The 26,365-nt window shown below is 36.4% G+C and overlaps 2 long non-coding RNA genes across 2 annotated transcripts; both read right to left on the bottom strand.

The window, feature by feature from the left end:
* Positions 1–1,801: 1,801 nt before the first annotated feature.
* Positions 1,802–4,875, bottom strand: LOC133425179 (uncharacterized). The gene is made up of 3 exons (XR_009770937.1): positions 4,774–4,875; positions 2,933–2,988; positions 1,802–2,282 (listed from the first exon to the last, which is right to left on the bottom strand). It is a non-coding gene; the product is annotated as an uncharacterized LOC133425179 (long non-coding RNA).
* A 6,601-nt stretch (positions 4,876–11,476) lies between these two features.
* On the bottom strand, positions 11,477–14,424 carry LOC133425323 (uncharacterized). The gene is made up of 3 exons (XR_009770962.1): positions 14,352–14,424; positions 13,985–14,082; positions 11,477–12,591 (listed from the first exon to the last, which is right to left on the bottom strand). It is a non-coding gene; the product is annotated as an uncharacterized LOC133425323 (long non-coding RNA).
* Between the last annotated feature and the right edge of the window lie 11,941 nt (positions 14,425–26,365).

Here is a 26,365-nt window from a genome sequence, read left to right as displayed (position 1 = left end):
GTTTCTTTAGGTGGGAACCTCCTTTCACCAGTGTTTTGTTTAGTTAGTCCTGTGCAGTGGTGGACAGTAACGGAGTAAATTTACTTGAGTACTGTACTTAAGTACATATCCAGAGGATTTGTACTTTACTTGAGTATTAGATTTCTTTGGTACTTATTACTCTTACTTGAATACATTTCCAAGACAAATATTTTTACTTTTACTCGAGTAAATTTCTAGGAAGGCTGAAAAGTACTCGTTACTTTCAGGTCTGCTCTTTTTTCTTCTTCCCTAAAATCCTATTGGACACAAGCTGTTTTTGTCAAAGGAGGAGACCTATCACAGTGCACGCTCTCCACTGGGATGTACGTAAAGCGGAAATACGTCAAGCCTCCTCAAAACGATACCGCCAAAGTAGCCTGCGTTTGTCAAGACAGAGCCGCAACAAGTGAAGACATAGCCGCAACAACGGCTACGCCTGCGTCAGGAGAAGAAAGACAATCCGCTGAATCGTCTGAGTCTGATAATGAGCCGGACTCGGAGCAGGGACTTTCACAAAATCCTTGGCCGTATCTTAACTCAATGTTTGAGTTCGACCGAGTAAAAAACGAGGGCACAGACAAACCACAGACATTTATTTTCAAATGTTTATTGTGTCTGCCGAAGCAGAACTACCTCTCTGCTTTCAACAACTCAACATCGAATTCTCAGAAACAAGAGTTAAGAGATCCTTAAATTAATTTAGAAAAAATATAGTAATTTACTGATGTGGAAAATAAGAAATTTACTCTTACTCTTACTCTTACTTTTAAAAGTAAATTTAAAAGCATTTACTTTTGGATACTTAAGTACCTTTAAAAGCAAGTACTTTTCTACTCTTACTCGAGTAATATTTTGACTGAGCTACTTTTACTTGTAACGGAGTAAATTTTGACCAGTAGTATTTGTACTCTTACTCAAGTACTGGGGTCGAGTACTCTGTCCACCTCTGGTCCTGTGAAATCTTTAGAAGGCTAAACAGTGATCTCCGTTGTCCCAAAGTCCCTCCCCTGATGCCAGTTCTCACTGCTCCTCACCAACACAACAACATCCACGAGCTTTCCCTGAAAATGGCACCACAACCCACACAGCACTGCCACCTTTAACAGACCCAGGCTCCATTCTTGCAGGCTCCGGGTCGTGCCAGTGCTGATATTACCTCCTCTATTTCCTCGTAGAAAGTTAAAAAACGTATCTACATGGTCCCGAGACAAAGAGATTCAAACAAGCCACTACCACTTCCTTAAATAAACCTTCTCTTCCTGGTTCTCCTCATCTGATTGGACTTCATCATCCTTTACTCCTTCATCTTCATGAACAAAGGAAGGTGAATAAGACTAAATAACTCTGACTCTCTGCATCCATCCATCCACACAGGGTGAGAGGATGTAGAGACAGACGTTAGCTGTCAGATCCTGGGAGCCTTTCTTTTCCCAACTGTCTGCATATATATATACACACACACACACACACACACACACACACACACACACACACACACACACACATTCTGGGACAAGATCTCTGGAGATTTTAACCACATCTGCGTTCTGGCTTCATATAAGAAGAAAGTCTCAAAACATAATAAAACAGAACAAAATAATCTAATGAACTTGTGTTTTGCGAAACAGGGGAAGTTTGATGCAATCTAACTGATTTCAACATCAGCTTATAAAATATTAAAGTCAAGTGAAGTAGGATAAAAGAAAATGATCCACAGCAACAACTTGGATGAAGTGAATTTATTCAAATTTATTCCATTTGTTTCACTCAAAAAACAAATAGAAATCAAACACTCAAATGACTGATTTCACATTTTCAGTTTTTCTGTTTAACACATGTTGTTTTAGGGAATCAAGAAGTTTGTTGATGCAAGTTCCAAGGTGTACAGGAAGATTACCTCCACATGTTAATTCAAAGCATCGTTTTTGTTTTTCTTCACCAGTGTAACTGCACCCTTCAGGTTGTTCTTTCCCCACACAGTCAACAACATCATAGTTTGTAATTTCGATCTTTGCTTCATCCTGTTGTCCTTTACACAGTCCATCAATTATGTCAGATTTTTCCAAAATGAAAGTATTTAACTTTTTACATGTCGTATCCTTGATTTTTTCCATCTCTTCTTTACATTTCTCAATCGTCATCTCTGGGTTGATGTGTTTCTTTATGAAAGTGTCATGTTGATTTTTGTATTTGTCATTCGAGAGCACCTCAGAACCGAGCAGCACCAGCAGCAAACAAACGATCTGCATCTTCATGATTCCCTGGAGAAGAAAAACACACATTTACACATTTGCTCCCTTGTGTTATTGAAGTTGTTCGTGTGCAGCAGGTTTATTACAGTAAAACATAAGAATAACAATCTTGGACCTTTTAGCAGAAGGTATGTTTAACATTTGTCAATACCCCAATAGTAACTCAGATTTACTGGCACTTTTTAGTGGTTTTATTATACAGAAAACCAAGCAGATAATGTAACACCATTTTAGTCAAGTTATTACCATTCGTATTCCAAGTAAGTTAAGTTAAAGTTAACCTAGTTATAGTCGAGTTCTTTCCACTAAAATCTGGTTCAATGTGATCCTATTCAAACAATTTCTACTATAATATCTAGTTTACGTGTGAATGTGTATGAATGTGTATGAATGTTGGTGGTGGTCGGAGGGGCAGTTTGGCGCGATATGGCAGCCACGCTTCCGTCAGTCTGCCCCAGGGCAGCTGTGGCTACAGATGTAGTTTACCACCACCAGAGAGAATGTGTATGAATGAATAATGATCTCTGTAAAGCGCTCTGGGTGTCTTGAAGGGCGCTATATAAATCCAAGTCATTATTATTATTATTATTATTATTATACATTAGAAAAATGAACATCGTTGGTTTAGTAGCATGTTCAACAGCATCATTTCTACTTACCTCAAGGTTTGACTCAACAGTGGTTTGACTGGTTTCCTGCAGTAGTTCAAGTCCCTCTGTAACCATAGAAACCATGATCGTGTGTTTAATTGCTCTGTAAACTGAGCTGCATCTCAATAGCTATTTTTTCAATTTTTTTTTAAAATTTTTGTTCAAAATTCTTTTCCAATTAAATAAACTTTTTAATGATTACATTTTTAGGATAAAAAAAAAAATTATATAACCTTTATTTAATCAGGTAAGTCAGTTGAGAAAGGTTTCTCAATGACAACCTGCACGTATCAAAAAATGTATTCATTTATTTTGTACCTTTCTTTTCAAAGAAAACATCCACCTTATTCAATGATTGACCATCAAATATTAGATTCTACCAGTTTTATTTCCAGTTTAAGATTACATCATATTATTTACAGTAAACATTTTACATAATAATTAAAGAATAATAAAAAGCCTTTTAGATGCTGACGGAGAAAGGGAGACAAAAGTTCTGCCTTTTCATCAAAGATCTTCCAACATCAGTTTGTCCTCAGTTTTCACCTCCTTTAATACACAAACAACTGAAACAACTGAAGGAGGAGTTTTCTAAGTAACCTATCCACAGATCATAACTTCAACACATTACCAAATAAAGGAATAACTCTAAGGTTGCAAAAGAATATCTAATACTATTTAGCTTAAAGACACATGATTGGTTACATTATATATGCCAAACAAATGACTACTCAGCCTCTGCTGCATCTGTCTACATGTCGTTCAGCAAATGCAAACTGAATTTTACGTACACAGGCTGGCGTAATGTATTCATATTTCATGTATTAAAAACATTTTTTTAAAGCAGAACTTTCTCCAAGTGAGAGTTTCATCTGCTCATTAGTATGTGTAAGGATTATAACATTGAATGTGCATGCAGTAATAGTTTGTCTGTAGAAGAAGGACTCTCAACCCCGACCGTCAGCTTGCTGAAAACTGCTCCTCTTGTTTTAACTTTGATAATCCCTCTTTCTTCCTAAATTCTGTTGGCCTTTTTCATATTTTCATAACTTTTCGTCGACCAAAACCACTTAAACCACAAAAACATGATTCCTGGTTAAGGTTCAGGACATTTTTTGTCACTTCTGCAAGTCCACCTAGCTCGTGTTTTAACTCAGCTGATGAGTTACTGTATGTTTGAATGGTCTGCAAACTGGTCACTATTTGGAAACTCATTAAAGTTGTTTCTTCCACTGTTTCTTGTGCATGCCTCCTGTTCTAGTTCAGTTTTTTTCTTCAAATTAACTAGCATCACGTTATTTTTGACACAAACACTGCCATATCCCAAAATATTAAAGGGTCTTGTTTTTGTCCTCTTTTTTAGATTCAATATTTATTAATAAGTCCACAACATTACTTTTAAATATGCATCAAAGCCATTTAATTATGATACAATACCAGATACCAAAATATATTCTTATTATTGGATATAAAACCAGGTTAGGTAAACACATGACAACAGTGAAACGTTTTAGTTTTTACATCTTGAGGCTGAAGAGCTTCATAACTTATCTGATTCCCTGAAGAAGAAAAGAAACTTACACGAAAAAAAAATGACAGGAACTTAAGTAGAAGTGGTTTTTATGGTTTGTTAACACCTAAATAAAAACTCACCTGTCATTCTTTTATCCTTAAATTTTTTCACAACGAAACTAAAGCAGGGAAATATTACAGAAACATGCATGACTAATATCAGTCCGCTGACTGGTAAATCAGACAAGAAGACACTGCTAGTATGTCACTGCTAGTACACGTCTTCACGCCTAAAATTGGAGCTTTTATCAATCTACTCTTTAGATAAAGTCTCTCACCTCGTGCTTTAACTCAGCTGATGAGTTAGAGGTTAGTTGGGTGAGCGGTGGTCCAGGCAGGAGTTGGCTGTCTGAAGATGGTGAAGATGATCAGGATCCTCTGCAGCTGTAGACGAGCTGAACTGAGCTTATTATATACTGTTCAGGTGGCTGGATAACACCTGCTTAACTGTCTCATTTGACTGAAAATTTAAATTTCCCAGATTAGATCTTTGCACACAGTGGAAGGTGTTTCTGGAAATTACTGAAGAACTGAAGAGACTGATAAACTGAGAATCTATGACAAAATTAACATTTGATTTTAAAACAATCATTTTTTTCATGCTGGTGATTATTCTACTCTAATAAATATAACAGTAAAAGTCAGCAGGTCTCAGCAGTGAAACCTCTCGTCTGATATCAAGATGACTGGTATGATTTGAATAGAGAAGAATACAGTATATATTTTTGTTGAACATACATAACACAGTCCTGCACATCTCTCACACTCATTCAGGTTAGATTCAGGTCCTTGATCTAATACCACTAAAATAAATTGGAGCTCTAATCCCAAAACATTAAATTGTTGCCTCTTTATTTATTTTTCTTCACAAGCAGGTGAAAATACAGACTTCAGTTACAGGATTCTTGAAGCTGATAAAAGTTAACCTTTTTCTTTTTTTAACCTTTATTTTTTACTGTAGTTTCTTACTTTTTGAAAACACTCCTGGCTGACAGGTAACAGCAAACACAAAACATTATTTTCAGTTCCTGTAAATTTTCTCATGACAATATTTCCAGCTTAGACAGATTTCTACACCTTTCTTGTGAAGTTTTACCTCAGTATTTCTATTTGCTCTAAAAACATTCATTCCTTCATGCTCGTGATGATGCAACTTTAATGAATGTAGTGGTGAATATCAGCTGAACTCAGCTGTGAAACAATTTTACAACGTATTCACACTCTGATATCTGGAAAACGGCTGCGATGATTTGAATAAATAAAAAAACGTATCCACTGTTGAACACAGATAACACAGTCCTGCACATCTCACACACTCATACATTCAGGTTAGAGTTTGTAAGTTTATGACAACTAAAACACATCTTTGTTTTCCTTGACCTAATGCCACTAAAAGAACTTGGAGCTCTAATCCTAAAATATTGAAATTGTTGCCTCTTTATTTCTTTTTCTTCACAAGCAGGTGAAAATACAGACTTCAGTTACAGTATTCTTAAAGCTGATAAAAGTTAACCTTATTCTTTTTTTTAACCTTTATTTTTTACTGTAGTTTCTTACTTTTTGAAAACACTCCTGGCTGACAGGTAACAGCAAACACAAAAGATTATTTTCAGTTCCTGTAAATTTTCTCATGACAATATTTCCAGCTTAGACAGATTTCTACACATTTCTTGTGAAGTTTTACCTCAGTATTTCTATTTGCTCTAAAAACATTCATTCCTTCATGCTCGTGATGATGCAACTTTAATGTGATGAATATCAGCAGAACTCAGCAGTGGAACAATTTTAAAACGTATTCACACTGATATCTGGAAAACGGCTGCAATGATTTGAATAAATAAGAATACTCCTCCACTGTTGAACACAGTCCTGCACATCTCACACACTCATACATTCAGGTTAGAGTTTGTAAGGTTATGACAACTAAAATACATCTATGTTTTCTTGATCTAATGCCACTAAAAGAACTTGGAGCTCTAATCCTAAAATATTGAAATTGTTGCCTCTTTATTTCTTTTTTTCACCAGCAGCTGAAAATACAGACTTCAGTTACAGGATTCTTGAAGCTGATAAAAGTTAACCTTGTTTTCTTTTTTTTTCCTGTTACCTTTTTTTACTGTAGTTTCTTACTTTGAAAACACTCCTGGCTGGCAGGTAACAGCTAACACAAAACATTATTTTCAGTTCCTGTAAATTTTCCCATGACAATATTTCCAGCTTAGACAGATTTCTACACCTTTCTTGTGAAGTTTTACCTCAGTATTTCTATTTGCTCTAAAAACATTCATTCCTTCATGCTGGTGATGATGCAACTTTAATGAATGTAGTGGTGAATATTAGCAGAACTCAGCTGTGAAACAATTTTACAACGTATTCACACTCTGATATCTGGAAAACGGCTGCGATGATTTGAATAAATAAGAAAACGTATCCACTGTTGAACACAGATAACACAGTCCTGCACATCTCACACACTCATACATTCAGGTTAGAGTTTGTAAGTTTATGACAACTAAAAAACACATCTATGTTTTCTTGATCTAATGCCACTAAAAACTGTAGAGCTCTAATCCTAAAATATTGAAATTGTTGCCTCTTTATTTCTTTTTCTTCAGCAGCAGCTGAAAATACAGACTTCAGTTACAGGATTCTTGAAGCTGATAAGAGTGAAATGAAACCTTCATGAATTTAACTACAAATTCAAAAGAGGTGGAAGGAAAAAGCAGCAGCACGTGTGATCTAGTCCGTCCAGTCATTTGGGTGTTTAGTTTTCAACTGAAAGCGCAGCACAGCAGAACAGCAGAACAGCACCAGCAGCAAACAAGCGATCTGCAACTTCACGATTCCCTGATGAAGAAAAAACACACAATTTAAGTAATACTGCAGGCAAGACTAGGAATGAAAAACATGCCTTTAAATATTTGCTTGGGGGTCAGACTCTGGGTCTCTGAAAAGCACTTACACACTATCTGTGATGTAGTAGATGCTATATAAATAATACTGAAATTAATTTTTGAGATAACATCTTGTCAAATTAACACTTCAAGATGATTAACCTCAACTGAAACTTCACTAATTTAACAAAAAACATCACGATCTGTAAGCAAATAACCAGCAGCACTTGTGATGCGTTCTATCCAGTCACAGGAGTTTGGTTTGTCTGGGATCACCAGTGACATCACAAAATATAAAAATATAGTTTTTTTGGTTTTGACGTGCCAAAACCAGTCAGCGATCTTTAGCACGGGTTTCAAAGCGTTTCTGGAGAGCCAATCAGCACATTGCATCGCCTACTGACCACTGACGTCGCCGCCATATTGGATGTGGCAAGACTGGGCTGCAAACTAATACAAGTAAATTGACTTATTTTCATAAAGCACCTTTCTACAAAGACATTTACGTCTCATTTATTCATTCACACACGCACTAATATACTTGGGAAACGGTTAGGCACCAAATATAATATATTTAATTTTCTCAGATGGCAAAAATAAGAACTTTATTGATCCCACATAGGAGTAATTCATGTTATATCAGCTATAGAGAACAAGGTAGTGCCGAAAAACAATATATATCCCCCATAACTCTATAATGCCATAACTCGTAGTTGTAAAAAAAGTTTGTAGCTTTTGAAAAAAAATTTGTAGCTTTTGTAAAAAAAAGTTTGTAGCTTTGTATCTAGAAGTACAAATATGTTTTGCAAGTACAAAATATTTCTACAAGTACAAATTTTTTCACACGCACAAAATATTTTTACAAGTAAAAAGTTTATTTACAGATACAAAATACTTATGGCATTCATTTGAGCCCATACAAAAAGAGTCATTTTAAAGAGAACCTGCCCTCTTCAATAATTTCACCTTTAGATGACAGTTCCTTCTCCACATTCACTTCTAACATCACATATGTCAATTAGCTCAATTTATTGTTTTATATAACAAACGAGTCAGAAAAGGCCTTTTACCTGATTCAAAAGAGATTTTTATCAGATGAAGAACAGGAGACAAATGTTCTGTCTTTTCATCAAAATCCTCCATTTGTTCCCAATTTTTCACATAACCAAATGAGGAAATAACTAAGCCTGCACAGAAAGACTAATCATCCTACCTGGCTTAAAAACAAATAATTGAAGCAATAATGACAAATAGTCAATATAATGACACAAATACATGATGGTTCTGGAAAAAAATGCCAAGTAGCATTAACGCCCTTTCTTCTCAGAAAAATGCAAGATAAAATACATGTTCTTACTGTCAAGAAACCCATACATACATCACATAACCACATTCCTGCACCTCACAAGCAGCTCGGGGAGATAAGCTGAAGCTCAGGGACCAACGACAGCAGAATCCACCAGAGAGGAGAGAGCAGGAGAATCACTGGCACCTGAGTCATGAGAACCAGGAACATGACTTCAACCTTCTTTTTTTTATTACTCACATTTTATTGATTTTTAGCAGACAAGAATACACACAAAGAACATTGACAGTGTCAGTGGTATACACATTTACATGATACATCATCCATGCTTTTCCGGTTTCATTCAGACTCTCTAGTGGTGTCAATGTTGTGATCCTTATATGATGTCCATTTGTCCCATTTCGTGTTAAATTGAGCTTGCTGGAGTCTCAGTATATGTGTGAGTTTGTCCATATTGAATATCTCCTCTATAATGTCCAACCAGTTCCTCAGAGTGGGAGGTTCCTCTTTGCACCACTTCCTAGTAACTGCCTTTTTTTCTGCAGCTAACAGAATTTTAACCAGATATCTATCTTCAAATATAACATCTTAACTCGTGAAAGCACACATACAAAACCTTACATGACATTGGTAGTTCATACCCCAGTATAGTTTATATTTCCATCCATACATCATTCCAGTACTTTCTTATTCTAACACATTCCCAGAAAATGTGCGTGTGTCCTACATTCAGCTCCCCACACCTTCTCCAGCATGTTTGTTGTTCAGCTGTAAATTTGTTTTTTGTCTTAGGTGTGATAAAAAACCTGGTTATATTTTTCCAGCAGAATTCTTTCCACATTCTGGAGCTGGTGGGGCTTCGCTGGTTGTCACAGATGATAAACCATTCACTCTTCAGTTAGTTCTATTTTACTTTCTTTTATCCATCTGTCTCTAATATACAGTGTAAAGGTTCCCCTGTTCTTTTCAAGTCCCTGGTGCAATGTTGAGATCACTCTACCTGTATTGCTCTTATACACACTACCCAGGGTCACAGTCACTTTATTCAGCTCCTTGGGGAGATCTGGTTTTATTTCCTTCTCAAAGAAGTCCCTGACTTGGAAGTATCTTCAACCTTCTTACAGCATGTTTGTTAGAAGGACCTATACAAATGTTAAGAACTGTGGGGTGATAACCTACAAGCAGGAGACTGACACAGCAGGAGCACCAAAAAAAGAAACCAAAAACATTAATACAACATTACAGAGCAGGACGAAGGAACACAGACAGACCAACGAAGAGGACGAGAAGGCCAAGATAATATATACTCACACTGATTAGACTCAGGTGCAAACAATCAGGGAAGATTGGACAAAGGAAGTCAAAAGAGAACCAAATACACTGGGAACCAGACTTTCAAAATAAAAGCAGGGAGAAGAACATACAACAAGGTCAAACCTAAAGGAGGAGTAGATAAGATACAGATACAGATTATTTAGAACAGCACAAGTCATCAATATTTTCTTTTTCTAAGTCTATGATCATAACTGTGATAAGTATCATGAATATAGAATACAATATTAAAAAATATAATTACATGTAAACCTACTGGAAAGGTTTGTACATGTTACCCAGGGGGCAAGGGTCAATGTTCTGAACACATTGGACTCGGGTGACAATTTGAAGTTTTAAATTGGTGTGGAAGTGAAGTTCCACCAAACGACCACTAGGGGGCAGCCCTGAACGTGTTTCACTGATCCTCACTGTGAAGGAAATTGATATTATGTAAAGATATAATAGCAATAAGAAAAGAAAAACCAAGTCGTTAGACCTCTGATCACAGTCGAGTTCTCACCATTAGTGGGTTTATACTGCAACTATAATGTTGTCCTATAAAACCACACAGACACCTCAAGGTGGTATTTGTTGGTTGTCATATATTAGAGAAACATACTGCACTTATGTTGACTCTGGCTCCAGGGAGGTTGTGTCATTGAAAGAATATTACTTAAAGGTTATGGAGGTGTCACTGAAGCAGTTCTGATTATTTTGTGTGTGGTTGTCATTTTTGTGTTGCTGTGTGATTCCTTGTTGTCATAAGATGATAGGGGGCTGCTGATGTTTCATTCTGGCCTGAATATGACCTTCTGCCCTGAAGTCAACTGCCTTAATATTCTTCTGACTCCGGTTCTGAAACAGAAACAGAGCTGTGATGTGTTTCACTTCCTTATTTTCTTTTTTTTATAGTTATTGGTTCTGTTTTTTTTTTTTTTTTTACCTGATTATAAGTGCCGTTAGTTCCATTTAGTCTTTTACTGGCTCCTCGACTTTTGGGGCTTGATGTTTGTTTTTTCTGGTGGCCGAAGAGGTAAACTGTGCAGTTTTTTGCATCTTGTGAGCATTTTGTGATCTCTAAACATAGCAGCGTACCTTTCTGTAGTTTAGCAAGTTACCATCTATGTGTAAACATGTTTTTAACATTCCATTCATTATTGACACTCATTATTTGTTCATCACTCATTATTACATTCATTAATCTCTGTATGTCAGGTGGTGTTGCCTGCAGAAATGCATGCTCAAAAGACAGTTTATCCTTGTAGAGAGTCTCTGGTTGGGTTTAACACGATGACAACAGCAGCAACATAATGTGGATGGTAAACAGTACAGATGGCTGCCGTTGAGGAACAGCAGCCATTTGAATTGGCTTTGACATGGACAATTAAAGGTTCAGACTTATTCATCGCAAACTGAACAGAACACGGCACGCAAATCACTCTTTTGCAAATAGATTTATTTGACCATTTTGCAGACAGGCTACGGAAAACTTTTAATGTACTCCTCCACACAACACACGCTGAATACGCCACCTTGTTGTTGCTCTGATTGGTCATCGCGTGCAAAGACAGTTTTGTTTTTGTTGTTTGTCCCCAAACTTGTTATTGACACTTTTATAATCAACACAAAACAACAAACAATGGATTTTTAAGAAGAAATCAGATGAGACAAAAAAAAGAAAGAAACTCTCACATTAGATCCGTACATAAAATAAAACACAGATCAGGTTGAAACAGCAAAATCATGAAGAGACAGTGGAAAGTGGTAAAAAAAAAAGATCAATAAATGTGAGAAAGTGATGCATCTCAGCTGTGCTTGATTATTTTCTGCATTGTTTACCAAACTTAAACAGACCGAAAATCCAACATATGATTAATCTTCATCTTCACAAAGGGGCGGGGCTTCAGGGGGGGCTGGGGGGGGCGGTACTCCCCCAGCCCGGGGCCCAATGGGCCCCGCCTGCGAGATTTTTTTTTTTTTTGTGGTACCACTCGGTTCATATTAGGTATAAAGCATTGTATAATATGTTGTGCTGAGATTTTCACACTCACAGTTAACATTAAAACAAAAATTGCAAGTGAATCTCCAAATGTATTTTGGGTAAAATCGTTCGTCATCAACAGCCGTCTAGTAAAGTCATACGTCATCATCCATCACTTGGCCCACTGCAAAGGGCCCGGTCATATGCCCCGCACCCCTCTACATATTTGACCAAACAAGTGCACAGGCACACCATTTTCACATTTTACTCGAAGCCTGCGTGGGATTGGAGAATTGTTTGTGTATTGACAGTTGGGGAAGGTTCCTCTACTATATCTATAAACAAAACCACGAGGGTTTTGAAGAAAACCATTGCCATTTCTTATGCCCCGGCAGACGTTTGCTATATTGTTATTTTGTTCAAGGATGAAGGTATTTACAGGCTTGCACCTTCGACAGTCTCTAACGATCCGTACCATTTTATTATCACACTCATTAGTATGCAATCCACGGATGACATGTTTGTCATAGAAGTTCAGCGCTTGAGAGAGTCCAAGAGCAGAGAGCAGCAGCAGGACAGCTACCGTGATCTTCATGGTTCACTGTTGGAAATATACAAAAAAAACATAACTAAGGACTTACACTAACACATATGCAGGAACATGTGTGGTCTCATAAATGTATTCACATTTCATGTATTTTAAAAAAGCAGAACTTTCTGCAAGTGAGAAGTTTCATCTGCTCATTAGTACGTGTAATGATTATAACATTGCATGTACATTCAATTCAATTCAATTTTATTTCTATAGCGTCTATTACAACAAAAGTTGTCTCTAGGATCTTTCCAGAGACCAGAACATGACCCCCGAGCAATTATTACACAAACACAACATAAACAATGGCAGGTAAAAACTCCCCTGGTGGGTGAACAACCTTAAGCCAAACAGTGGCAAGAAAAACTCCCCTTTACGAGAGAAGAAACCTGGACCAGGACCATAAGGGGGGACCCTCCTGTCGGAGGCCAGCTGGGCAGACTATTACATGCAGTAATAGTTTGTCTGTAGATGAAGGAATCTCAACCCCAACCGTCAGCTTCATCTAACAACACAGAAATGCAGCCAGATGGAGGTGGAAGGTGCCGACACCTGAACTGGTTCAGCTGAGTTACAGTCCTGCTGAAAACTGCTCCTCTTGTTTTAACTTTGATAATCCCTCTTTCTTCCTAAATTCTGTTTGCCTTTTTCATATTTTCATAAACTTTTCTTCGGGTTCACATAGACACCGAAACCACTTTCCACACCAGCCAATCACCATAACCTCTATGCCTTAGCTGGCATTGCCCTCCCCCCTTCATCAGACGATCCATCATCGCGCCAGCCGAGCGAAGAGCACAGGAGTTCCAGGCACCTCCTGCATGGATACACAGAACCCCCACCCCGACTGAAATCCAGAGCCAGTTTCATACAGACAGTCCCACCTCTCCAGACAACCAAGGAAACAGCAAGGACCAACATCTGGAAAGATGAATGGAACGATCTCAACGCACGAGCCCATGACTAGATGGAGAGAGGAATCACCCCGACTGAATGCCTCGCAAGCGGGCACGACCTCCCACGGCCGACCTGGAAGACCCTCAACGGACTATGAGTGGAGCAGGAGAGATGCAAAGCACTCATGAAGGCATGGAGCTACCAGACAGAAGACACATGCAGTTGTGGAGCAGTACAGACAATGTCCCACCTACTGGACTGCTACGATGCCCCCCAGTGCCCCCGGGACCTGGCAGAACCCACCCCAACAGCTGGGATCTGCACCAGATACGGGCTGAACGACATCTGAGATTGCAACAGACTCGAAAAGAATAAGGAGTCGAGACACCGCAAGTATGTCTTTAAAAATGAAATGTAAAATCTAATGGTTTGTGATATTTAAACAATATTTTCTTTCCTGAAATTGGAGCTTTTAGCCCCTTTCTCTTCATGTAAATTCACTGACCTCGTGCTTTAACTCGGCTGATGAATTACTGGTTAGTTGGTTGAGCAGTGGTCCAGGCAACACTTGGCTGTCTGAAGATCTTCAGTGATGAGAGTCCTCTGCAGATGTAAAAACAAGTTTAACTGAGTTTATAATATAGTGTTAAACATATCAACAAAAAAGGGATGTATTGATTTACAGTGCTGATATAATAGATTTGGCCTTTTGGCAACAGTTGAAGCTGCTTAATCTCTTTTGAAACCTTCACTAATTTACACCACAATGTGCAGCTAGTTGTTCTGATCAACATCACATATATATATATCATGTAAATTAGCTCAATTTATTGTTTTATAGAACAATAAACGAATCAGAAAAGGCATTTTACCTGATTCAAAAGAGAGAAGAGTCTTTTATCAGCTGAAGACCAGGAAACAAACGTTCTGCCTTTTCATCCAAAGTCCTCCAGAGTGTGTTTGATCTCAGTTTTCTCGTCCTTTAATACACAAACTGATGAAGGAGGAGTTTTCTAAGTAACCTATCCACAGATTACTAGTTTCAACACATAACCAAATGAGGAAATACCTAAGCCTGCACAGAAAGACTAGTCATCCTACTTGGCTTAAAAACAAATGATTGAAGTGATAATGATAAATAGTCACCATGTTTAATTAATGACAAAAATACATGATGGTTCTGAAAAAAATGACATCTCTTCTCAGAAAAATGCATAGTATAATAAAATGCATTTTCTGACTTTCAAGAAACACTCACATTAAAGCAGGAATTAGCAAAGTCTTGACCACAAATGAGAAGATTGCTGTTGTTTATTATAAGATGCAGTATATGCATCTTAGTTCTAAAGGGTTGGATTTTTCACAGAAACCAGAAAAAATAAATTTCTTGCAGGAATTGGAAAGTGAAATCCACATCTGGTTGAAACTGTTATAATGTTGAGACAGTGAAAGTTGCAAAGCAAGCGCAAAGGCTCTCCATTTCTACATTTTTCCTTCAGTTTTTCCCACTAATATGTACACCCTTATACAAACACCGGGTACCAAGTGTTTCTGACATGTCTACAGACGACAACTTCAAATGGTGAGTCAGTGTTTACAAGGTGATTTTATTTATTTTTTGCTTGCAGATGGGAGTTAACTCTACATATGGGTCCTTGACAAAGGAATTGACTTTCATTCACCTTTTGATTTGACCATTGACATCCCCCATTGTTCTGTCACAGTCCTGATCTCACAGATCAGTCGAAAACTTTTGATTTTCTTTTTTTTTTAAGTCAGTGTGGAACTGGAGGCTCCTTTAATGACCACCAGGGGGCGAGATCGAACGCAAGTCAGTGACCCTCACATTAAAGAGCGCAACTTGAAGCCAGAAACATACAGTATTTAGGGCCTGGTAAAAAATAAAGAAATGTTCGCTCATTTATTTAAGTGAATAAATAATCATTTATTTGAAACTGGGGAACACTGGAGGCCTTCAGCTTGACCAACAGCTGGCAAGCACCTTCTCTAGGATGTAGGTGCTTGCAAGACATAATTAAATTTGCTAGTATATCTGGATTTCTAAGCAAAGCAACACTCTGTTGAAATACAGTGTTACCTTGTGTGAAAATGGCTTGATAAACTCTAAACACGAGCTCCTCTGTATTTACAAGAGGATGAGCAACTTTTAAGTCCGAAAAGAGAAAGGCACGTTTATTTCTAAAGCAGAATTCAACAACAATGTGATTCAAAGTGCTTTACAAAGACATTAAAACATAAAGAAAAAGCATGATTTAAAATCTAAAGAAAAAAGACAGAAGCGAAAAAAGAAAATAGATGAAATAATATAAAGATAAAATATGATTAAGTTTTGGGACTGCAGAATTAGAGCTTTATTCAAAGGCGGATGAAAATGGGTGAGTCTTCAACCTGGATTTAAAGGGGACCTATTATGAAAAACACGTTTTTTCTTGCCTTCGAGGGATAGAACCTTTGCAGCCATGGCTGTTAATTTGGGGTAACCTGCAGCACCAGATATTGATAAAACCTATCCAATCCCACAGAGCCAAATTTATCCTTCATAGCAGAATCGCACTGCACGTCAATAAGCTCGACTTGAATGTCAGCTGGCATATCAGAAGGCTTCACTGTAAATGGCGAGCGAAAAAAGCCAAATTTGTTCTGAAGTTCACTGAATATCTGAAACCTCTGCTCAAACTCTCACAGGAAATCTGTTTTGTTGTCTTTATATTTATCCAAATCATTATCTGGACGGTCCGGTGCCTTCGGACGCACAGCTGTGAGGCAAGAGAAATGCGCGGTGTCACCGTTGGATAGCTGCGTCTCCCACAGTGACAGTTTCAACTTGAACGCACTTATGCTGTCGTAATATTGAGTGACAACTCTGTTATGGCCCTGCAATGTAGTGTTAAGAGTATTCAAGTGTTGCGTAATATCAACCATAAACGCAAGATCCTGCACGTATTCCTTGCATTTCAGTTCCTTTACTAGGCGTCCCTTCTTCTCCATGAACTGTCCAATTTCTGTGACATCGGTGCTCTCATCTATTGAGATTGAACATGCGATAAATGTCTTGTTTTTTCTCTTTCAGTTGGCTGCTCAAGTCACTTGAGAGTTCTGTCACCCGTGTTCCTTGTTAGACTAATATTGACAAAAACAGGTCGCTTTTCAGGGCACACGACTTGTGCAGCCTCGGGATCCCAGTGAACCGTGTCCTGTAAAAAAAACAAAAAAAAAACATCATCACTTCCACCTCCATAATTTATTTTTCTTAATTTTGCATTTGAACAGTTATTTTTGAAGATTAATGACACAAATGCCCCGCCCATAATATGGCCCAGAAAAAGCAAAGATTAGTCCAATCAAAGAAAACATGTTCAATCAAAAAAATAATTGTTGAAATGCAGTTTTGGGGGGGTTCAAATATTTTTTTGCATAACATTTTTTTTAAATATGAAATCAAGTTTTTTGATTGGAGAAAGGTTTTTCTTTTAAAGCAACTTCCCTTTCGGTTGAATAATAAAGACACAAATATCCTAGTCATAATATGACCCAAACACACAAAAACATATTTCAATTAATAAAAAAAATGTAAATCAATAAAAACATTTTCAATGTAAAAAAAAATCAAAGAAAAGCACTTTTCAAATATTTTTTTGCATTCAAAGACTTTTATTATTTAATTGAAAAGGCTTTATTTAATTGAAGTGAAGGCTACGTACATATTTTTTGAATGAATAATAGACTAAATCTACCTTCATATGAGGACAGCAAATTCAACAGTCGAGAGCAAAAACATAAAATAAAGTTGTAATAGCACAAAACCGCCACTGGGTGGAGCCAAAGCACTGTCGGCTCTTCAGACGTTTTTATTATTTGATGCTTAAATTAATACTTTTCCAAAACACTTCTCATTTACAAGTTTCATATGAATATGTATTATAATAGGTTAGGTGGGAATAAAGCTTATATTATACATTTTTTAACTCATCAATTTTATCAGAATTTAAGAAAAGAACATAAATAATATAATGTATGTAGGCCTATGTATGTTTTTTTTTTATGTTGTATGTCTTGCTATTGGGTCTAGAGCCTGTAATAAAGTTATATATATATATATATATATATATATATATATATATATATATATATATATATATATATATATATATATATATATATATATACAGGTAAATAATTTTAGCAAATATTGGCATGTATGTATCAAATCTGTCAGCAGCTTAAACCTTTTATCTGTCATGCTGTATGCAGTAATCATCTATGCCAAATAAATGTCTTCTGTATTTCACTGCTGCTTCAGTGTAATTTAATCTTTACAGTACTTGATTTTAAATCCAGTCACACACAAAGTCAGAAAATAATCAAATGCTGCATTACTCTCGCTTCTACTAAGAACACGCTTTTAGAGCAAGTAGTGTTTCAACCAAAAACGTGAAAAGTAGATGAGACGAAATTTGATTTTCTATAAAATAAGACAATAGAAGCGTTATTTACTCATAGAGGTGCAGGTAGCTGCTTCCAGAGAGGCCAAACTGCAACAGGAAGACCAACCTATAAGACAAATAAAAGGTTTTCTTTGAGTTGCAGTTGAACAATTTAAATATTTTATTATAAATGGTTTCTCAAACATTAAATTGCACAGTTGCCACAATATCAATGATATTAGATAATAAAACACTTAAAGGAGCTTGAGGCTCCTTTTAAGAAATGAGACTCTCTAGCGCCACCCTTCACCACGACGGCCGTTGGGGGTACTGCAGCCAACAGTGAAGCCGGCACGGGAGAACAGGGAGAACGCGCATGCAGAGTCATGTGACGTCACATCCACAGGACAGCGCGGGAAATTCGGGACCGAATTGCAGCACATTTTGCAGCACACAGCCTGTTCAAGGCAAAGGAGAGATACGCTAGAGGGCTCATTCTTTTGGGCTTGGAACGCTTCATCTGACATTATTACTAGAAAAATTAAAATGTATACAGATTTTTTTCATAAATCCTGCCACAATCCGGCCTCAAGCTCCTTTAAGTGTTAGTACCCTTCCGTTAATAAAATACTGTTGCTCAGATGTGGAAACCATTAATAATGAATAATGAATAAAATCCCTTTTTAAGACTGACATAGTGATTTAATGCCACTGCACAAACTTTAAATACCAAAACAGGCATCATTTTAATCCTGTATGCCATGAATGTTGTGCAACATAACAAATAAGAAGTTGTTTTGATTTATATTCAGAATTAAAGGTAGTCTGTTAAATATTATGTTAGAGTTTTCAGGAATCGGAGCTGCATCAGATACAGTTTGAGAAAGTTCAATGTCACTAATCTACATGTTTAAATGTTAAAGACAATGACACCTCTGTGTTTCATGAGGTAGAACGTTCAATGCAAAATAAAATGACAGCCCAACCATAGCTGCTCCTGAATCATACTGATTATAACATGTTTTATATTAAAGTCTGGACTGGTGGTGAACCGAGAGCAATAAGATGAGGATGATCTCTGTGACAAAAACAAACAAATAAATAAAATAAACATATGAATCTTGTGCTCCAAAGGAGGATTAGCACTCAGTAAAGGATCTTGGTACAACTTGAGTATGTAGTATGTACAACTTGAGCAGCGATAACCAACATGTCCTGAGTTTCTTTAGGTGGGAACCTCCTTTCACCAGTGTTTTGTTTAGTTAGTCCTTTGAAATCTTTAGAAGGCTAAACAGTGATCTCCGTTGTCCCAAAGTCACTCCCCTGATGCCAGTTCTCACTGCTCCTCACCAACACAACAACATCCACGAGCTTTCCCTGAAAATGGCACCACAACCCACACAGCACTGCCAACTTTAACAGACCCAGGCTCCATTCTTGCAGGCTCCGGGTCGTGCCAGTGCTGATATTACCTCCTCTATTTCCTCATAGAAAGTTAAAAAACGTATCTACATGGTCCCAGACAAAGAGATTCAAACAAGCCACTACCACTTCCTTAAATAAACCTTCTCTTCCTGGTTCTCCTCATCTGATTGGACCTCATCACACCCTGCCTTTACTCCTTCATCTTCATGAACAAAGGAAGGTGAATAAGACTAAATAACTCTGACTTTCTGCATCCATACACACACACACACACACACACACACACACACACACGCACGCACGCACGCACGCACGCACGCACGCACGCGCGCACACACACACACACACACACACACACACACACACACACACACACACACACACACACACTCTGGGACAAGATCTCTGGAGATTTTAACCACATCTGCTTTCTGGCTTCATATAAGAAGAAAGTCCCAAAAAATAATAAAACAGAACAAAATAATCTAATGAACTTGTGTTTTGCGAAACAGGGGAAGTTTGATGCAATCTAACTGATTTCAACATCAGCTTATAAAATATTAACGTCAAGTGAAGTAGGAGAAAAGAAAATGATCCACAGCAACAACTTGGAAGAAGTGAATTTATTCAAATTTATTCAATTTGTTTCACTCAAAAAACAAATAGAAATCAAACACTCAAATGACTGATTTCACATTTTCAGTTTTTCTGTTTAACAAATTTTTAATTAGGGAATCACGAAGTTTGTTGATGCAAGTTCCAAGGTGTACAGGAAGATTACTTCCACATGTTAATTCAAAGCATCGTTTTTGTTTTTCTTCACCAGTGTAACTGCACCCTTCAGGTTGTTCTTTCCCCACACAGTCAACAACATCATAGTTTGTAATTTCGATCTTTGCTTCATCCTGTTGTCCTTTACACAGTCCATCAATTATGTCAGATTTTTCCAAAATGAAAGTATTTAACTTTTTACATGTCGTATCCTTGATTTTTTCCATCTCTTCTTCACATTTCTCAATCGTCATCTCTGGGTTGATGTGTTTCTTTATGAAAGTGTCATGTTGATTTTTGTATTTGTCATTCGAGAGCACCTCAGAACCGAGCAGCACCAGTAGCAAACAAACGATCTGCATCTTCATGATTCCCTGGAGAAGAAAAACACACATTTACACATTTGCTCCCTTGTGTTATTGAAGTTGTTCGTGTGCAGCAGGTTTATTACAGTAAAACATAAGAATAACAATCTTGGACCTTTTAGCAGAAGGTATGTTTAACATTTGTCAATACCCCAATAGTAACTCAGATTTACTGGCACTTTTTAGTGGTTTTATTATACAGAAAACCAAGCAGATAATGTAACACCATTTTAGTCAAGTTATTACCATTCGTATTCCAAGTAAGTTAAGTTAAAGTTAACCTAGTTATAGTCGAGTTCTTTCCACTAAAATCTGGTTCAATGTGATCATATTCAAACAATTCCTACTATAATATCTAGTTTATACATTAGAAAAATGAACATCGCTGGTTTAGTAGCATGTTCAACAGCATCATTTCTACTTACCTCAGAGTTTGACTCAACAGTGGTTTGACTGGTTTCCTGCAGTAGTTCAAGTCCCTCTGTAACCATAGAAACCATGATCGTGTGTTTAATTGCTCTGTAAACTGAGCTGCATATCAATAGTTATTTTTTCCATTGTTTAATGTGATTTTTTTTTCAAAATGTTATTCCAATTAAATAATCTTTTTAATGATTACATTTTTAACACAAAATATCCAACATTTTAGGATAAAAAAAAATTATTTAACCTTTATTCAACCAGGTAAGTCAGTTGAGAATCGTTTCTCATTTACAATGACAACCTACACATATCAAAAAATTTATTCATTTATTTTGTACCTTTTTTTTCAAAGAAAACATCCACCTTATTCAATGATTCACTATCAAATATTAGATTCTACCAGTTTTATCTCCAGTCTAAGATTACATCATATTATTTAAACCTTTTACAGAATAATTAAAGAATAATAAAGAGCCTTTTAGATGCTGACAGAGAAAGGGAGACAAAAGTTCTGCCTTTTCATCAAAGATCTTCCAACATCAGTTTGTCCTCAGTTTTCACCTCCTTTAATACACAAACAACTGAAGGGGGAGTTTTCTAAGTAACCTATCCACAGATCATAACTTCAACACATTACCAAATAAAGGAATAACTCTAAGGTTGCAAAAGAATATCTAATACTATTTAGCTTAAAGACACATGATTGGTTACATGATGCTCTGGACATTATATATGCCAAACAAATGACTGCTCAGCCTCTGCTGCATCTGTCTACATGTCGTTCAGCAAATGCAAACTGAATTTTACGTACACAGGCTGGCGTAATGTATTCACGTTTCATGTATTAAAAACATTTTTTTAAAGCAGAACTTTTTCCAAGTGAGAGTTTCATCTGCTCATTAGTACGTGTAATGATTATAACATTGTATGTGCATGCAGTAATAGTTTGTCTGTAGAAGAAGGACTCTCAACCCCGACCGTCAGCTTGCTGAAAACTGCTCCTCTTGTTTTAACTTGATAATCCCTCTTTCTTCCTAAATTCTGTTGGCCTTTTTCATATTTTCATAACTTTTCGTCGACCAAAACCACTTAAACCATAAAAACATGATTCCTGGTTAAGGTTCAGGATATTTTTTGTCACTTCTGCAAGTCCACCTAGCTCGTGTTTTAACTCAGCTGATGAGTTACTGTATGTTTGAATGGTCTGCAAACTGGTCACTATTTGGAAACTCATTAAAGTTGTTTCTTCCACTGTTTCCTGTGCATGTCTCCTTTTCTAGTTTGGTTTTTATCTTGAAATTAACTAGCATCACGTTATTTTTGACACAAACACTGCCATATCCCAAAATATTAAAGGGTCTTGTTTTTGTCCTCTTTTTTAGATTCAATATTTATTAATAAGTCCACAACATTACTTTTAAATATGCATCAAAGCCATTTAATTATGTTACGATACCAAAATATATTCTTATTATTGGATATAAAAACCAGGTTAGGTAAACACACGACAACAGTGAAACGTTTTAGTTTTTACATCTTGAGGCTGAAGAGGTTCATAACTTATCTGATTCCCTGAAGAAGAAAAGAAACTTACACGAAAGAAAAATGACAGGAACTTAAGTAGAAGTGGTTTTTATGGTTTGTTAACACCTAAATAAAAACTCACCTGTCATTCTTTTATCATTACATTTTTTCACAACGAAACTAAAGCAGGGAAATATTACAGAAACATGCATGACTAATATCAGTCCGCTGACTGGTAAATCAGACAAGAAGACACTGCTAGTTTGTCACTGCTAGTACACGTCTTCACGCCTAAAATTGGAGCTTTTAACCATCTACTCTTTAGATAAAGTCTCTCACCTTGTGCTTTAACTCAGCTGATGAGTTAGTGGTTAGTTGGGTGAGCGGTGGTCCAGGCAGGAGTTGGCTGTCTGAAGATGTTGAAGATGATCAGGATCCTCTGCAGCTGTAGACGAACTGAACTGAGCTTATTATATACTGTTCAGGTGGCTGGATAACACCTGCTTAACTGTCTCATTTGACTGAAAATTTAAATTTCCCAGATTACATCTTTGCACACAGTGGAAGGTGTTTCTGGAAATTACTGAAGAACTGAAGAGACTGATAAACTGAGAATCTATGACAAAATTAACATTTGATTTTAAAACAATCATTTTCTTCATGCTGGTGATTATTCTACTCTAATAAATATAACAGTAAAAGTCAGCAGGTCTCAGCAGTGAAACCTCTCGTCTGATATCAAGATGACTGTTATGATTTGAATAGAGAAGAATACAGTATATATTTTTGTTGAACATACATAACACAGTCCTGCACATCTCTCACACTCATTCAGGTTAGAGTTCATAAGGTTATGACAACTAAAACACATCTATGCTTTCCTTGATCTAATACCACTAAAATAAATTGGAGCTCTAATCCCAAAACATTAAATTGTTGCCTCTTTATTTATTTTTCTTCACAAGCAGGTGAAAATACAGACTTCAGTTACAGGATTCTTGAAGCTGATAAAAGTTAACCTTTTTCTTTTTTTAACCTTTATTTTTTACTGTTTCTTACTTTTTGAAAACACTCCTGGCTGGCAGGTAACAGCAAACACAAAACATTATTTTCAGTTCCTGTAAATTTCTCATGACAATATTTCCAGCTTAGACAGATTTCTACACCTTTCTTGTGAATCTTTACTTCAGTATTTCTATTTGCTCTAAAAACATGAATTCCTTCATGCTCGTGATGATGCAACTTTAATGAATGTAGTGATGAATATCAGCCGAACTCAGCTGTGAAACAATTTTAAAACGTATTCACACTGATAGCTGGAAAACGGCTGCGATGATTTGAATAAATAAGAAACGTATCCACTGTTGAACACAGATAACACAGTCCTGCACATCTCACACACTCACACATTCAGGTTAGAGTTTGTAAGGTTATGACAACTAAAACACATCTATGTTTTCTTGATCTAATGCCACTAAAAGAACTTGGAGCTCTAATCCTAAAATATTGAAATTGTTGCCTCTTTATTTCTTTTCTTCACCAGCAGCTGAAAATACAGACTTCAGTTACAGGATTCTTGAAGCTGATAAAAGTTAACCTTGTTTTCTTTTTTTTTCCTGTTACCTTTTTTAACTGTAGTTTCTTACTTTTTGAAAACACTCCTGTCTGACAGGTAACAGCTAACACAAAACATTATTTTCAGTTCCTGGAAATTTTCCCATGACAATATTTCCAGCTTAGACAGATTTCTACACCTTTCTTGTGAAGTTTTACCTCAGTATTTCTATTTGCTCTAAAAACATTCATTCCTTCATGCTCGTGATGATGCAACTTTAATGAATTTAGTGGTGAATATCAGCTGAACTCAGCTGTGAAACAATTTTACAACGTATTCACACTCTGATATCTGGAAAACGGCTGCGATGATTTGAATAAATAAAAAAACGTATCCACTGTTGAACACAGATAACACAGTCCTGCACATCTCACACACTCATACATTCAGGTTAGAGTTTGTAAGGTTATGACAACTAAAACACATCTATGTTTTCCTTGACCTAATACCACTAAAAGAACTTGGAGCTCTAATCCTAAAATATTGAAATTCTTGCCTCTTTATTTATTTTTCTTCACCAGCAGGTGAAAATACAGACTTCAGTTACAGGATTCTTAAAGCTGATAAAAGTTAACCTTTTTCTTTTTTTTAACCTTTATTTTTTACTGTAGTTTCTTACTTTTTGAAAACACTCCTGGCTGGCAGGTAACAGCAAACACAAAACATTATTTTCAGTTCCTGTAAATTTTCTCATGACAATATTTCCAGCTTAGACAGATTTCTACACATTTCTTGTGAAGTTTTACCTCAGTATTTCTATTTGCTCTAAAAACATTCATTCGTTCATGCTCGTGATGATGCAACTTTAATGTGGTGAATATCAGCAGAACTCAGCAGTGGAACAATTTTAAAACGTATTCACACTGATATCTGGAAAACGGCTGCGATGATTTGAATAAATAAGAAAACGTATCCACTGTTGAACACAGATAATACAGTCCTGCACATCTCACACACTCGTACATTCAGGTTAGAGTTTGTAAGGTTATGACAACTAAAACACATACCGTATATGTTTTCCTTGATCTAATGCCACTAAAAGAACTTGGAGCTCTAATCCTAAAATATTGAAATTGTTGCCTCTTTATTTCTTTTTTTTTCACCAGCAGCTGAAAATACAGACTTCAGTTACAGGATTCAAGGCCGATGATGAAAGTTAACCTTGTTTTCTTTTTTTTTCCTATTATCTTTTTTAACTATAGATTCTTACTTTTTGAAAACACTCCTGGCTGACAAGTAACAGCAAACACAAAACATTATTTTCAGTTCCTAAATTCCTAAATTTTCTCATGACAATATTTCCAGCTTAGACAGATTTCTACACATTTCTTGTGAAGTTTTACCTCAGTATTTCTATTTGCTCTAAAAACATTCATTCCTTCATGCTCGTGATGATGCAACTTTAATGTGGTGAATATCAGCAGAACTCAGCAGTGGAACAATTTTAAAACGTATTCACACTGATATCTGGAAAACGGCTGCGATGATTTGAATAAATAAGAATACTCCTCCACTGTTGAACACAGATAACACAGTCCTGCACATCTCACACACTCATACATTCAGGTTAGAGTTTGTAAGGTTATGACAATTAAAATACATCTATGTTTTCCTTGACCTAATACCACTAAAAGAACTTGGAGCTCTAATCCTAAAATATTGAAATTGTTGCCTCTTTATTTATTTTTCTTCACCAGCAGGTGAAAATACAGACTTCAGTTACAGGATTCTTAAAGCTGATAAAAGTTAACCTTTTTCTTTTTTTAACCATTATTTTTTAGTGTAGTGTCTTACTTTGAAAACACTCTTGTCTGGCAGGTAACAGCAAACACAAAAGATTATTTTCAGTTCCTGTAAATTTTCTCATGACAATATTTCCAGCTTAGACAGATTTCTACACATTTCTTGTGAAGTTTTACCTCAGTGTTTCTATTTGCTCTAAAAACATTAATTCCTTCATGCTGGCGATGGTGCGACTTTAATGAATGTAGTGGTGAATATCAGCCGAACTCAGCAGTGAAACAATTTTACAACGTATTCACACTCTGATATCTGGAAAACGGCTGTGATGATTTGAATAAATAAGAACATAGATAACACAGTCCTGCACATCTCACACACTCATACATTCAGGTTAGAGTTTGTAAGTTTATGACAACTAAAACACATCTATGTTTTCTTGATCTAATGCCACTAAAACCTGTAGAGCTCTAATCCTAAAATATTAAAATTGTTGCCTCTTTATTTCTTTTTCTTCAGCAGCAGGTGAAAATACAGACTTCAGTTACAGGATTCTTGAAGCTGATAAGAGTCAAATG

This window comes from Cololabis saira, chromosome 24 (assembly GCF_033807715.1).
Source record: "Cololabis saira isolate AMF1-May2022 chromosome 24, fColSai1.1, whole genome shotgun sequence".
Taxonomy (NCBI): Eukaryota; Metazoa; Chordata; class Actinopteri; order Beloniformes; family Belonidae; genus Cololabis; species Cololabis saira.
This window is presented reverse-complemented; position numbering and strand designations above follow the sequence as displayed.